Raw genomic sequence first — 15438 nt, 5'->3', positions numbered from 1 at the left:
TAAAACACTGGAAAAAAAGGACCAAACTAAACCAAAAGCAAGCAAAAGGAAGCAAATAAAGATCAGAATAGAACTTAATGAACTAGAGAATTGAAAAATAATAAACAAAATCAGTGAAGCCAAAACCTGGTTCTTTGGAAAGATCAACAAAATTACAAATCTTTATCCAGATTGGCCAAAAAATTACTAGAATCAGAAGTTAAAAAGGGGACATTATTACCAACCTTACAGAAATAAAAGGATTATAAAAGAATACAATGAACAACTGTATGCCGATAAATTAGATAACTTAGATGAAATGGACAAATTCCTAAAAAGACGCAAACTACCAAAACTGACTCAAATAGAAATAGAAAATCCAACTAGACCTATAACAAGTGAAGAAATTGAGTTAGTAATCAATAACTATCCACAACAGACCTAAATGGCATCACCACTGAATTCTACAAAACATTTAGAGAAGAATTAATACCAATTCTTCACAACTCTTCCAAAAAAAGAAGAGAAGAAAACATTTCCCAATTCACTTATATAGACAATGTTCCCCTGATACCAAAACCACAGACATCACAAGAAAAGAAAGCTATAGACTAATACCTCTTATGAATATGGACACAAAAATCCTCCACAAAATACCACCACACCAAATCCAGCAACACATAAATTGACACAATTACACAGAGTTATCATATTAAAATTATACACAATTAACCAGGTGGGATTGCCCCAAGAATTAAGATAGATTCAATATCTAAAAATCAATTAATGTAGTACATAACTGCAATAGAGTAACAAAAATTATAAGATCACCTCAATAAATGCAGTAATGGCATTTGACCAATCCAACACACTTTCATGATAAAAATACTCAACAAATTAGAAATAGAAGGGAACTTGCTCAACCTGATAAAGAGTAACTAACTACAAAAATCCCACAGCTAACATCATACTTAAGGTGAAAGACTGGATGATTTCCACCCAAGATCAAGAAAACAACAAAGATACCCATTTTTGTCTCTCATCATTTCTGTTCAACATTGTATGGGTGGTTCTAGCCATGGTAACTAGGAAAGAAAGAGAAAGAGGATCCAGATTAGAAAAGAAGAATAAAACCGTTTAATTAGTGATTTCTTAGGGCTAGGAGGTGGGGGTAGGAAGGTGAGAACTACGGGTTTCTTTTTGAAGTAAACATTGCTCATATCTGTGAATATACTAAAAACCATTGAAGTATACACTTTAATGGGTGGATTGTATGGTAGGTGAATTATATCTCAATAAAGCTACCTTAAAAAAAATAGTGGCCAGAGAAATAGAACTACAAGAGATGATAAAAGTGGAAAATTCAAACAGAGGCTAATCAGCATTAGCTCACTAAAGTTAAAATCAAGAAGAAAAAAATGTCATTGGACTCAATGATTATCAAGACAATTGATGGCTGGGTCTCAGAGAAAAACTGTCTTTGATTTGACCAAAGCCAGCTGCTCACCTTATGCTGTCAATCACTTTTCTTTTTCCTTTCCCTTGATCTTATTCCAGAAATATCCTCTCTACTTCTTATATCTTCAATCACATCATTCATACTTTTCATTCTTTCATCAACAAATACTATTAGCACCTACCATATGCCAGGCACTCCTCTAGGCACCAACAGACCTCTGCCTATACTTTTTTGACAAGGCCTATGTCATGTGGCCATTGCTAGCTGCAAGGGAGGCTGGGAAATCATGCATTTTTATTTTACAGCTTCAACAGTAGAAGAAAAACAAAGGAGAAAACAGCTCAAATTAGTGCTGAATGGATCAACCTACATTTTCTTGCACCTATTTACAAATAAAATTTTGAATCAAATTTGAACACAGATCTGACAGCAAGAATTGTTTTCATGTCTATTGGAGAGCGCAGATACTCTCCACTGGTTCTCCACCATTTTCTTAATTGCTCAAGCCAAAAACTTTGGAGTCACATTTGATTTCTGTCTTTTAGTCACACCCTGCATCCAATTCATGAGTGGTCCTGTGAAGCAAGATCTTCAAAATACATCTCATCTCCACTGCTACCACCCCAGTCCAAGCATCCATCAACTCTCATCTGCCCTGTTACAACAACCTCTTAACTGGGCTCCCTGCTTTCTCTCCTGCCTCCCACTGAATATTCTTCACAACACAGCCAGAGTGATCCTTTCAAAATATATATATGATCATGCCACTCCCTTGTTGGCCATGCTCAAACTGCTTCTCATTCCTTTCAAAATTAAATCTAGTAAAGAAAGGATGATCTTTCTAATAAATGATGCTGGGTCAAATAGCTATCCATACCTATAAAATTGAAGCTTGATCCCTACCTTACACCATACAAGAAAATGAAGTCTAGATGGATTTTAGATGTAAATGTGAAAGATTAAATAATAAAATTGCATAACAAAAAAGTAAGAGAATATCATCATTAACTTTGAATAGGAAAAGATTTCTTAAACAGAATACAAAAAGCAATAACAATAAAAGAGCTATATTAAAATGAAGAACATTTTCCCCCAAAAAGATACTATTAAGAGGATGAAAAGGCAAACCATAGAGTGAAAGAAGGTATTTGCAACATAAATATCCAATCAAGGATTTGTATCCAGAATATATAAAGAATTCCTACAAACGTTTTTTAATATAGTCAATTAACAGAAAAAAATTGGCAAAATATTCGAACAGGTACCTCACAAAAGAAGATACCCTAATAACCCACAAACATATGAAAAGTTGCTTAATTTCATTGGTTACCAGGGAAATGCAAATTAGAATTACAATGGCATATCACTACATACACCACAGAATAGCTAAAACAAAAAAGGCAAACTAGTCCGAGTGTTGACAACAATATGAAGCAACAGAACTCTCATAAAATACTGATGGGAATGAAACATGATACAAGCACTTTGGACAATATTTACTAAAGTCAAACATGTGTATTAGCTCCTTGAGCGAGCAAGTCCACTCCTAGATTTATACCCAACAGAAACACACATGTATATACACTAAAAGACACATATGTGAATGCTCACAGCAGTTGTGTTTATAATAGCCAAATGCTGGAAACGACCCAAATGGATAGATAAATAAATGTGGAATATTTATACAATAGAATATTATACAGCAACAAGAATGAACCAACAATTATAACACACAACAACATGGAAGAATCTCATAAGCATAATTTTGAATGAATGAAACCAGACGTGAAAGAGTGCATACTGTATGATTTCACTTCTACGAAGTTCAAAATCAGTCTCTGGTTCTGGAAGTCAGACAGTGGTTGTCCGGGGAGGGGAGAGTGACTGGGAGGGGTCCTAGGGTGGGGTGCTGACTCAACCTGAGTGCTGGTCACACGGTCCATTTGGTCTGTACACTTGGGAGTTTTGTGCATTTCTGTGTTCATTATGCTTCAGTAAAAAGTTCTTCTTTCTTAAAATCCCATATGCTAAAAAAATCCAGATGCAAAAATTAAAATGAAACAGCATAAAATCCAAGTCTGTGAATGGCCAGCAAGCCTTGCCCCATCTGGCCTGGCCCTCTCACCTTCCCCTCCTGCAGCTCCCCCCTTGCTCTCTATGCTCTGCCACCAGGCCTTCTTGTTGTTGCTCGGATGCTCCAGACTAGCTCCCACCTCAGGGCCTCTGCACTGGCTCCTCTCTATCAGGTGTTCCTCCCCCAGGTAACCACATGCTCACTCTCTAGTTTATTCAGAATTCTATTCAAATGCCATCTCTTCAGGGAGATTTTTCTGGTTACCTGCTTTATCTTTCTTCCTCAGATGTATCACCATTATATTATATTATTATAATTATTTCTTTCCTGCCCCTACTGTAATATGAACTCCATGAGGGTGGGAACTGTTTTTTTCTTTCTTTCTTTCTTTCTTTCTTTGCTGAGGAATATTCACCCTGAGCTAACATCTGCACCAATCTTCCTCTATTTTATAAATGGGTTACTGCCGCAGCAAGGCCACCAACGAGCAGTGTAGGTCCATGCCCAGGAACCAAACCTGGGTCACTGAAGTGGAGCACACTGAACTTAACCAGCACGCCATGGGGCCGGCCCCAGGAAATTTTTCTATCTTATTCTTTGTGGTTTCACCAGTGTCCAGAACAGGGATTTGTTGAGTAAATGAATGAATGAAACTCAAGGACAAAGATGGTTCCTTTTCATTTTCACAGCCCTGTGGCTAGCTTAGAGTCTGGTCCATAACAGATGCTCCATGAATGTGTAATTGCTTTGGAGTTGAATTAAGAAATTACACTGCCAACAAACCCTTCCGTGGAAGACCTTGTGGTCTTTGCGAACAGGTGTGTGCTACCATTTCCACGCTGTGTTCTGAAAAGCAAGGCCAGGTTCTTAAGATTTGTGGTTGGGCCATAGATCCCATTCTCACCTAAAAGACACAAAGCCAAGCATAAGAAGACAGATCAATGCAATGAGTCGGTACTGCTAAAACCTAAGGGGGTAAGAAAATGATCCTTTCATCTGGTTGAAGCTTTCCTGCAGAGACAAAGCTTGAGTGACGGGGAGTGAGAACACACTGGAATGCCTATTTGCCAGATAACAAAGGTTCCCTCGCCTTCAGCGCCATATGAACTGTCAGAGTCCTTGAGAGAAATGACAGAAAGCCAGCCCCGCACCCACGGCCCAGTGACTCACGCACATTTCTTTGTGTGCTGTATCGCTGGGTGTGAAGACTTTGTGAAACTTACAACAGTGACTAGGCCAAACCCAGCATTCCTAAGCTGTGTGGCTGCAAAGGCCGTGTTGTGAACAGAGTTTTCAAATCCAAGGAGAAGTTGGCAGCGGCTGACGCACGTAGGGCCCTCCTGATAGCCGCGCTGGAGTTGGGGCTCGGCCTCTCATGCTTCTCCAAATCACCCAGCAGACACAGCCCTTGCCCACAGGAAACCAGAGCTGGCCTGTGCCTCTGCCTCTCCCTCCCGGGCAGCCTCAGAACCACGGTGAAGGAGCCCTCTGCCCCACTACCATTTCCCCCCCACCCCCAGCAGTCCCCTCTCCTCCTCAGGTGCTCAGACCTCCCCCACTCCCACCCTTCTAAAACCTGCTCTATGGAAACCATTCCAGACTCATTTTACACTGAGGCGGACATACTGATAACAGCTTGAAGAGTTTCTTCAACTAAGGGTATGACGGTGCAGATTTCTTTGGGGATCTAATTGAACTCATCTTTCACTCTCTTAAAATCAGCTCTCTATCTTATTATCTACTTTAATTGCGCTATCCTTCTCCTTCAGACTCAAACCTTTGTCACTTCTCAGTCCTTTAACCTAGGGCACAGAAAATGCCTTAGTCGTTTTTGTACACATTATGGAAAGCCCAGTGCCAGGTGTCCGTTTTCCCCCAGCCCTTGGTGTCCCTTCTCTGCCCAGTACACAGCAGCAGCTCTGTAACCGTGAGCTGGGTGGATGCAGAGGGCCCTTGGTGCCACATCCTTCTTCCCACTTTAAGCAACCGCAGTGTCCAGGTCCTCCACAAGCTGTGACAGGAAGAATTTTTCACCACTTCCTTCATTTCAGAACTTTCTGAGATGGCTTCTCATAGCTAACTAGAGTTAAATCCGCACTTTTACCCTGGCATTCAAGACACTCCCCCACTCTCATAACTTGGAGTCAATGCCTATCCAACTTTTCCCCCATCAATCCCAAAAGTAAAGGCCTAGAGGTGGGGAAGCGGGGATGAAAAATTCAGGAAAATAACATTTTTAAACATTTCTATTTTTCTATTCTCCTTGAATTGCTTTAAATTGAAAATATACATATATGGAATTTTTAGAATAAATATAAAATGTTTAAAGTATTTTTAATTACTCATATCTTCATATCCCCTGATCCTTAGCAAGATTTCACGTGATAGCAGATATTGCACCTGAATTAGAGTTTTGCCAAACATTCCTCACCAAATTACCAAGAAAAAAGAACTCTTTGAAGAATTAAATGTCTTTGCTTACGAATACTAAGAAAAATAAGAATAAGAATTTATTAAGAAAGAGAAATAATTTGGTTATCAGTTTTTAAAAGTGCTCTAAGAACCATGAGGAAGGGGGAACCGATATCTGTATGGATTTGAGGAAGGAAGAGATGATTTCTGGATGCGAATAATCTGGGGAGACTCCAGGTGGGCCTGAATGCTTGAGACTGATTCCCACAGGCAGAGACGGAGAAAGCGTCAGCGGCCGAGGAAAGCCAGGGGCAAAGACGGCCTGGCGGGAAAGGGCAGCGTGTGTTTGGGGGCCACAAGTCATTCACAGCACCGTGTGGTGGCACAGAAATGGCAGCAGCTGACAAGGCTGGAAAGGGAGACAGTTTTGCACAGCCCATAGACTTGCTATGACCGATATTTTATCAAACCTAAAACACCACAGATTGCAAAGCACACCATTACTTTATGTCCCAACGCTACTAATTAAATCAAGACAAACCATTGACTATAAGACACATCCCGATTTCAAAGATGCTAAAGTACGTTCCCCCCAAAACTATGTCATAGAACAGATAAAATATGGTAAATGAGGAGACCGAAGCAGTACAGTAGGGAGAAGGAAGCACAAAGGATAATTTCAATGACACAAGCCTGAGTGGCCTTAGGACAAGGAGCATCTGCTATGATGTTACAAGCAAGAGCGAGGCAAACATTTGGGGGCAATGGGCCCTCCAGTGCCCTCGGATTCCAGCATCCTGCCCTTGGGCATTCGGAACCAAGGTAGAAGGGCACGGCTGGCCTGCTTGGGCTATGCAGCCCGACCCCGCCTCAGCCACCCTGCCCAGTGGTAGCAAGCTTCTCACAAACACCCTGCAGAGGAGGGAGAGGAGGAGGCTCAGAGGCATCACTTCCTGTCCTCTCCCCGAGCAGACAGCCCCGGCCCCACTGATACATGGAGAGAAACAGCATCGGCGTGTTCAGCTCCCTTGTTCCACCATCCACAGCCTACGGAAATTGAGGCAGCATCGGGATGTTTCTTAGTGATGAGTTTCCTAAGGGAACCAAGGGGGCTTTTTGTCCATTTGCGTCCTTCTAGTGAAAAGGAACCTGAGTCCTGGCTTTAAAGCCTGGAGAAACCTACAGATTGAATCTTTGAAAGTCATCAGTAGACAGAAAGGGGGAGCTGTGAACCTTAATTTCAGATCAGAAAATATCCCTTCTGAGCCACTACCGTCACTTCAACACACTCACAACACACACACACACACAGACACACACACACACAGTGAGATGGGGAGACGTTTGCAGAAGAAAAGTAGATATTATTTCTGATTCTCAGATGTTGGCTGTCATGAGATTTTCAGACATAATCTAGAAATGGTTGGCTTTCAATTTACTTTATGCAAGATACTGCTGGCTACACATTTGTCTATAATGACATTAGAAGCAGCAAACCAACGGCTTACATGCATATTTCATTAGCAGATAATTATGTTCCTTATAAATGGTTTCTGAATCAGACCATTTCACACAATTATGGTGTTTTCTTTGCCTTTTCAGTCAATGGAAAAGATAGTAAAAAAGTTCTATGTTATCAAAAGGGCATATTCTTAACCTCTATTATGGAGTGAAGGAGATAAACTAAAATAAAAATACACCTATTTTGCATACATAGAATGCTCCCTGTTAAAATGCATGATAGATTCAAAAGGAAGAAGAAAAAGACGACAAAGACAGACGCATCTAAATATATCAGGAGTAACAAAATACCAAAAGGGGAATTTGATGGTGGGGGCAGATTAAAAAAAATCAATAATGAAGTCATGCTACTTAAATGCCAAAATCATTTTTCACCCAAATGAAAAGAGAAAATTGGGTCAGAATGAAGGCCACAAAATAACTACTAACAAAGGCGCTACATGAGCCCTGCGCTCAGCGACGCCCAGGTTTATTTCTTTGTGGAGTCAACAGACATTGCCTGACCACCAAGCTGGGTGCCAAGGACAATCATGAGCAAGACAAGGTCTCAGCACTGCTGGCGTTTCACACTGACCCCAGGACACACACATGCACACACGCACACACACACACACACACACACGACAGGGAAGCACCGTGTGGCGGGGTCTCAGCAGGACTGTGCACGGCAGCCGTTCAAAGCACAGACTCTGCAAATCCCACCTCTACGAGCTAATCTTTTGCAACTAACACTCTGTGCCTCAGTTTTCCCATCTGTAAAATGGAGATAATACAAGTACACCTACCTCATCAGGATGTTGTAAGGATTCCATGAACTAACATATATAAAGCACTTAAAACAGTGCTGGAATAAATAAATAGGACAGAGGGAAACTTCTGCAGCTGATAGATATGTTTATGGCATTAATTATGGTGGTAGCTTCATGGGTATATACTTATCTCCAAACTTATCAAGTTGTATACATCAATTATGAAGAGCTTTTTGTAAGTCAACAATATCTCAATAAAGTGGTTTAAAAAAAGACAGTGTTGGGCATAGTGTAGGCATTACTATAAGGGTTAACTATTAACACCCTTCCCAACCTCCCTACAGCTTTCCTCCAGGGTAAAAATGCTGTCATCGAGCTTCCTAGGGACCTCTGGGCCATTTTTTAACCCCCTCCAGTCCTCTGGGCCCACCTGCAAGGACACCTGAATTCAACCGTAGCGTCCCCAGCACTGATTCATGGCAGGTGTTCAATGCGTGTTATTCCCGCCCCTGTCCACTGCCTCCTTCAAATCCGCGTCGTGCCAGTGGCACACGGAGGGGCTCTGCTGTCAGAATTTCATAAGCCCCATCTTCATTTGGAGGAGGGGGAACTATGTTCAGGGAAGGAATTTGCTTAGTTTGAAATCCTCCCAATACCTTTTTCCTATATTGCTGGTGTCTTTCTACCTCTAGTCATACATAGAGATTAGCATGAGATAGCATCTGCTTTAACCCAAAATTTTATATTTAGATCTCATAAAGTAAATAAATAAAATGTCCTCGTTTTTCCAAACAGGTGTGAGAACCACTGCTTCGAGGTGTGGTGATGGACATTGGCGGCGTAATTCCCACGGGCACTTTCTGATGCAAAAGGGAAGGAAAAGAGGAGGAAGAGTTAGGATTGACTCTGAGACCATGAAATGTGGTACCTTCAGGAGCTATTTGAAGAAGTGAGTGAAATTTTAGCAATCAATGGAGCGAGGTGACCTCCTGGAGCAGGGTTGTTTTGACAGAGAACATCAATGCCTTGACCTGGCCAACCCAACAGGGGAGGCCAAGAGCCAACCATCTGGGACCAGGGATGCTGAGGCTGAGGGGACAGGTGGGACAAGGGAGGGACCATGATGCTGGGCAGGGAGAGGTGAAGCTGAAAGCTCTAATACTGACTTCCGAAATGCCTTTTCCATCCAGGGCAGCAGCCAGTGCTCAGAAAATGTCCCAAACACTGAGCAGCCTTCATCCGTCTAGTGGCTAAGGGAGTAAGGCAGGGAGGCTGCTGCCTGAGAACGAGAGGAAACGGCCTGTCTCTGTTCAGAACACTCTCAGGGGGCCCAGCGGATTCCGTCTCAGGTTCTCAGTGGCCTGCATCCATCATCCATGAGGACCCACCGAGAAGACAGCAGGAGCCCCTACTGAAAGAACGAACAAGTAAAGAAAGAAGATGGCAACTTCATGGCATTTTTCTCCCAGCATCCAATTTAGACAATATTTTAGCTTGTTCAAAGAGAAAATCTGAAGTACAGAAAGAATAAAGGAGCCCATAGGAAATACACACCAGCCATGCCTTGCAGGCTCTCTTCAGAGGGTCCCCTCTGTCAAGACACCTCACAGACTTTGACAAGATCCTGAATTGGCTCCTTGCATTCATTTTGTCCTCCACTTTGGCGAATGGCACTCCCGGCCAGGCCCTGCCACCAACCATCCATTGCCCCTTTAGATGCCACACAGTTCCTTGCCATCCCTAATCCCACAATTTGCCACATTGATGCTGCCTTCACTTGACCCAGAGAAGCCCATCTTACTAACCTCTTCCCTACTCCCACCTCATCCTGAGCCATCCATACACCCACCTTCATTTGTTTCTCAGCTCTGTTCCAGACAAGAACGATAGACAGACTCTTATTTTTTTAAAAAAAAACTACAGCAGGCTTTGTACATCCAGATGGGCCCCATCCATCACAGCCTGTCCAAGATTATACGCTTATTCCAATGAGGCTGAGTTGGCCTAAAGCAATGTCAGCTCTCCTCTGTGGATTCACCTCCAAACATTTATCATCCACGAAAGAACACTTGTCTCCCTGTGCCGTGTTAGAGACACACTCACCCTAATTTGATGAAAAGCCCTGGGCTTGGAATCAAATGACCAGCTTTTGTCTTGGATTCACTCACTACCTACCAACTTTGTAAGTTCAGACTTAAACACACAAGGCTCCTGTGTCTTCATTTCTAAATGGGAGTAGTAATACCTGCTCCAGTTTGTAGGATGTTGTGAGGATCAAATGAAGAACTATATAAGAAAGCACAGTTAATGCCACAGAGCGTAATATAAGATTTTAAAGATATTTTTCTCTCCTCATCTCCCAGACTACTCACTGGGTATCTTACCAACTGTCCTCTCACCTCTACTGTCCAAAGAAAACATCTATTTATTTATTCAGGAAAGACTGATTGCATCCCTACTATACACTAGGAACACAAAGATGAATAATATTAACTCTCTATCTTCAAGGAGCCCACAGAAGAGAGAAGTAAGCAGATACGGTTGTGAATGGATGAGTGAATGACAGTAAAAAGAGGATATATGATAGCTGAACTGAAGTTATTGATTCTTTCAGTAAATGTTGTTTGAGCACTGACTAGGTGTCAGGACTGTCCAAGGCATTGGAGACATAGGAGAAAACAAGGCAGCCAGATCCTTGGTCTCACTGACTATACAATAAACAAGTAAACAAAAACCTCAGAGAACTTCTGACTGTGACAAGAGCTAAGATGGAAATAAAAGGAAGACGTGATAGACAGTGACTGGGACTGGCAGTGTCGGGCCACTTTAAATAGGGTGGTAAAGAATCGCCTCTGAAAAGGTTACATTTGAGCTGATATTTGAGGGATGAGAAAGAGCCAGGCAAATGAAGAGCTGAAGCTCTATGGGAATAGAGTTCCAAGGAAAGAGAAAGGCAAGAGCAAAGGCCCTGAGGGAGAACAAGCTTGGTTGTTCTAGGAAGAGAAAGAAACCTGACTGGAGCAAGGGGGCTAGGGGAGAGAAGTATAAAATGAGACCCAAGAGGTAAGCAAGGGCCAGGTTGTGCAGAGGCTTTAAACCATGGCAAGGAGTTTGGATTTTATTCTAAGTGTAGTGGGAAGTCAATGAGGAATTAGGGTGGGAGTAGGGGTGACATAATCAGATTTGCACTTCAAAAATATGTTTTTATGGGGAGAATTTATTGTTAGAGTGGCAAAACATGTTAAAAGGCTATGGTTGCGCTTGCTCTGGGAGCAAATATACTAGAACTGGATCAATGCAAGATTAGCATGGCCCCCATGCAAAATTGATATACAAATTCAGGAATCATTTCATGCTTCTAAAGAAAAGGTCCAGGTCAAAATGGGGAGGATCAAGGAAATTTCAGACAGCAAGTCACCAAATTTTTTAAACTACACAAAAATCACCAAAAAGGGAACTCTGAGTCAGAAAAACTTTGTTGAACCCCATCTCATTCTAAGATTTCAGGAAAACTAAGCCCATATAAAGGCTGACAACAGAAAAATCTCAAGGTCAAATCCTATACAGATTCATCATCAGAAAAAAGAGAACAAGCAGCAGAATAATATCCCTCCAGACATCAAAGGTCAGTAGAAAGACATGCCCATAAAGCAGATCCAAACTCTTACTTACTATTTCAAAAGGATAGAAGAGATCAAGAAAAGCAAATAAGTCATGAAAGAAAACATAAATCAGAATTAGAAAAACTCAGAAATGAGGTTTTAGAACTCAAGAAAGAATCAGTAAAAGATCATTTCAGAATTAAAGACTAAACTAGAGAAAACACAAGAATGAATAAACACACAAATAATGCCTTAAGAGATATGAAAGATAGAGAGGAAAATTGAAAAAATCAAAAAGAAATGAAGAGATAAAAAGAATTTGAGAGAAAGTAACCAATATTGAAGATTGAAAATGCAAATAATACAGGTCCCTGAAAAAGAAAACCAAAGCAACAGAATGGAATGGATGCTAAACTATAATTCAGGAAAACTTTCCCGAAATAAAAAAAGAGTTGAAACCACATATTGAAGGAGTACATTTCGTCCCTGAGAATATCAACCTAGAAGGACCAAGAGACAGATAGTCTAGTAAAATTACTAAGGGGAAAGAAAGAATGAGAGAGACACGGAGGGAGGGATGTTTTGGCATCTAGAAAAAAGAACATGCAACTCACAAGGAAAGAAAGTTAGATTATCATCAAACTTTTCAAAAAGAATATTTACACCAAAAGAAAATGGAATAACATATTTAGGATCCTTCAGGAAAGAGAGTGTAAGCCATTGGTCTTATATCAAGCAAAACTGACCTTCAAGTGTAAAAGACACAGACACACCATTACCAATATGCAAGAACTCAAGGAGTGTTGTTTCCGCGAGCCCTTCCTGAGAAATCTGCTAGAGAACGAGCCTCAGATAACTGAGATGACTAGAGGGATGTAAGATGGATGGTGAGCAATAAACATACAGTAACCTGCAGAGCAAGACCAAATGAGGGTTCGGAAGGAGAGAGCAGGGGATGTAATGTGCAACATGACAACTAGGGTTAGTAATCCTATACTGCATATTTGAAAGTTGCTAAGATCTTAAAAGCTCTCATTACAAAAAAATGTACAACTACGCAAGGTGATGGGTGCTAACTAGACTTATTGTGGTGATTATTTCACAATGTATACAAAAATTAAATACAACATTATGTTGTACACCTGAAACTAACATAACATACATGTCAATTATACCTCAGTTTAAAAGATGATAATTACAGGGCCAGCCCCATGGCCGAGTGGTCAAGTTTGCATGCTCCACTTCAGTGGCCCAGGGTTTCGCCAATTCGGATCCTGGGCACGGACATCGCACCACCCATCAGGCCATGTTGAGGTGGCATCCCACATGGCACAACCAGAGGCACCTACAACCAAGGATATACAACTATGTATTGGAGGGCTTTGGGGAGAAGAAGAAGAAAAAGAAAAAGATTGGCAACAGATGTTACCTCAGGTGCCAATCTTAAAAAATAATAATAATAATTAAAAGAAAAAGATTATAGTATGCAATGGCTATATGCTCTGACAATATAGACTTAACATAACTATTTTTTAATGGGAGAAGAATAGAGGGAGCATATGCAAAATCATATTGGTTTTGTTATTCTAAGACTGTGGTGTGTGATTATGGAATTTAAAAAATAAGTAATTATGGTTTATTCTATGATTCCTTGTGTCCTTGAGAACCAGCATTCTTGGTATAGAAGAAAGGAGATACTGACAAAATAGAGAACAGGCTAAGTAAAAGCTTTATGGTCTCAAATTTTAATTAGAATTATCAATATGAAATCATGAGGTATTTTATCTTTTTTATATATATATATATATATATACACTTTTTTTTCTTTAGTTCTGTTAACTTAAAAGGACTAGAAATAAAATGGTCATCCCTAATGTGACCCCGAAATTATCCTTTCTCTCTAAAAGAAGCCAGGGCTTCTTGAGGAAATGGCTGATTCCAGGTCTGGTAGCCAGAAAGCTATCAAAGACTATTAGAGTCACGTCAAACAAGGTCTATGCACATGTACATGAAGCAGAGAGAAGGGATATTAGCCAAATGGAGAACTGAATCAGAGTGTAGAATATTTGTAAGATTCGATCCAAAAGACCTTCGATCACGTGTTTCTTGGGAAGGAGAGGAATGGCAGTATTGAAGCATCTGTGCGGCTGTCTCGGTCCCTCCCAGTTTCCCAGTGGACGTGCATCTCTGGTCTGACAAGTTGGCCAGATGAAGAGCTATGATACGTGGCCCTCGAACCACACTGGACTGCTGCAAATCAAGTACCCAAGTGAGTCACGAGGACCCTTAACCAAGACTACACACAGCAGATATCCAAATGCTCAAGCCCATGCTGTATGGAGAACCCAGGGCGGGAGGGTTGTGCATTTCTTTCTTTCTTTCATGTGTTCATCACCTTATTCATACATTCATGATAGAGTTAATCAAAGCCCCTAGCTGTGGTGTCTACGCTGTGAGGAACAGGGAGGACTAAAGGTGTGGTGCCTGCTCACAGAAGTCTACAAGGTATGGGCAGGCAAAACACAAAAACCAGATTCACGCAAAGAGCTATCCCCAAAGGGATGTGGCGCGAACTGCATGGGAGCACGATTACCTGGAAATCTCAGCAAAGCTGAGTCTTAACCCAGTCTCAAAGGAGGAGGTAGATGGATGAGCAGGACGCGGGTGAGAGACCCCTGGAGAGGGAGGGAAGGACTGAGGCCGGTGGGAACAGGATGGGTCCTAAGACAGGGCTGGAGAGAACGTAGGGGAAGAGACAGAAGCAGGAATCAGGCACAGTAACTGCCCAGTACGCGCCAGGGGCTGTGAAAACCACTGTATCCATCTCAGCTCCCCAGCAGTCTCCTGGAATAAACTGTATAATCTCTAATTCACAGACGAGAAAACTAAAATGCATGGAGGTTAAGAACAGTCGACGACCCTTCTTCTCTACGGCTCCGTGTTTAAGAATTCACCTGCTCGCTAACACCTATTTATATCCCAAGGTCAAAACTTGCAACACTTGCATGGTCCTTTGTGGACATATGCAGAGCAGTGAATATTTGAGTCACCTGACATGTATGTTCCAGCTGAGGTGGAACAAGGCAACGCTCTGTCTTTTTGTTTTAGATTTCATGACGTTGTGTCCTTTTCCCAGTCTATTTATTACCATGTTTTTTGCATTTTTGTGCTTTTTGTTGATGATTTCACTGTTTGAAATGGCCCTCAACTGCAGTGCTGAGGTGCTGTCTACTGTTCCCACGTGGAGGAGGGGTACAATGTGCTCTACAGTAATATGTGTTAGATGTGCTTCCTTCAGGCACCAGGTACAGTGCTGTTGGCTGTAAGTTCAATGTTAATCAACCAACTATATCTATTAAGTAAGGTGTCTTTAAGCAGAAACACACATAAAACAAGGGTATGTCCTGATCAGTTGGCAAAAATCTTGTGACCAGCAGCTCTCAGGAGACTAACCCTGTATTTTCCCCAGGAGCAATGGTTCTGTAGTCGCTAATTCAGTGTTCACAGCAACTGTACAGAGCAAAACTACTGTGAAAAACAAGAATCAACTGGAATTTGCACAAGATCACAGAGCTGAGATTAGAAATCTGTGCTTTCTGATTCAACACCTTTCCCACCTGTTTTGGAAGCTAGGGCCCCTTG

At 41.5% G+C, this 15438-nt stretch overlaps 1 pseudogene; it reads left to right on the top strand.

Annotated features, from left to right (window-relative positions):
- Window positions 1–11455: 11455 nt before the first annotated feature.
- LOC111768719 (U6 spliceosomal RNA) lies at window positions 11456–11554 on the top strand (annotated as a pseudogene).
- Window positions 11555–15438: the final 3884 nt, after the last annotated feature.

This window comes from Equus caballus, chromosome 17 (genome assembly GCF_041296265.1).
Source record: "Equus caballus isolate H_3958 breed thoroughbred chromosome 17, TB-T2T, whole genome shotgun sequence".
NCBI classification, from domain to species: Eukaryota; Metazoa; Chordata; class Mammalia; order Perissodactyla; family Equidae; genus Equus; species Equus caballus.
This window is presented reverse-complemented; position numbering and strand designations above follow the sequence as displayed.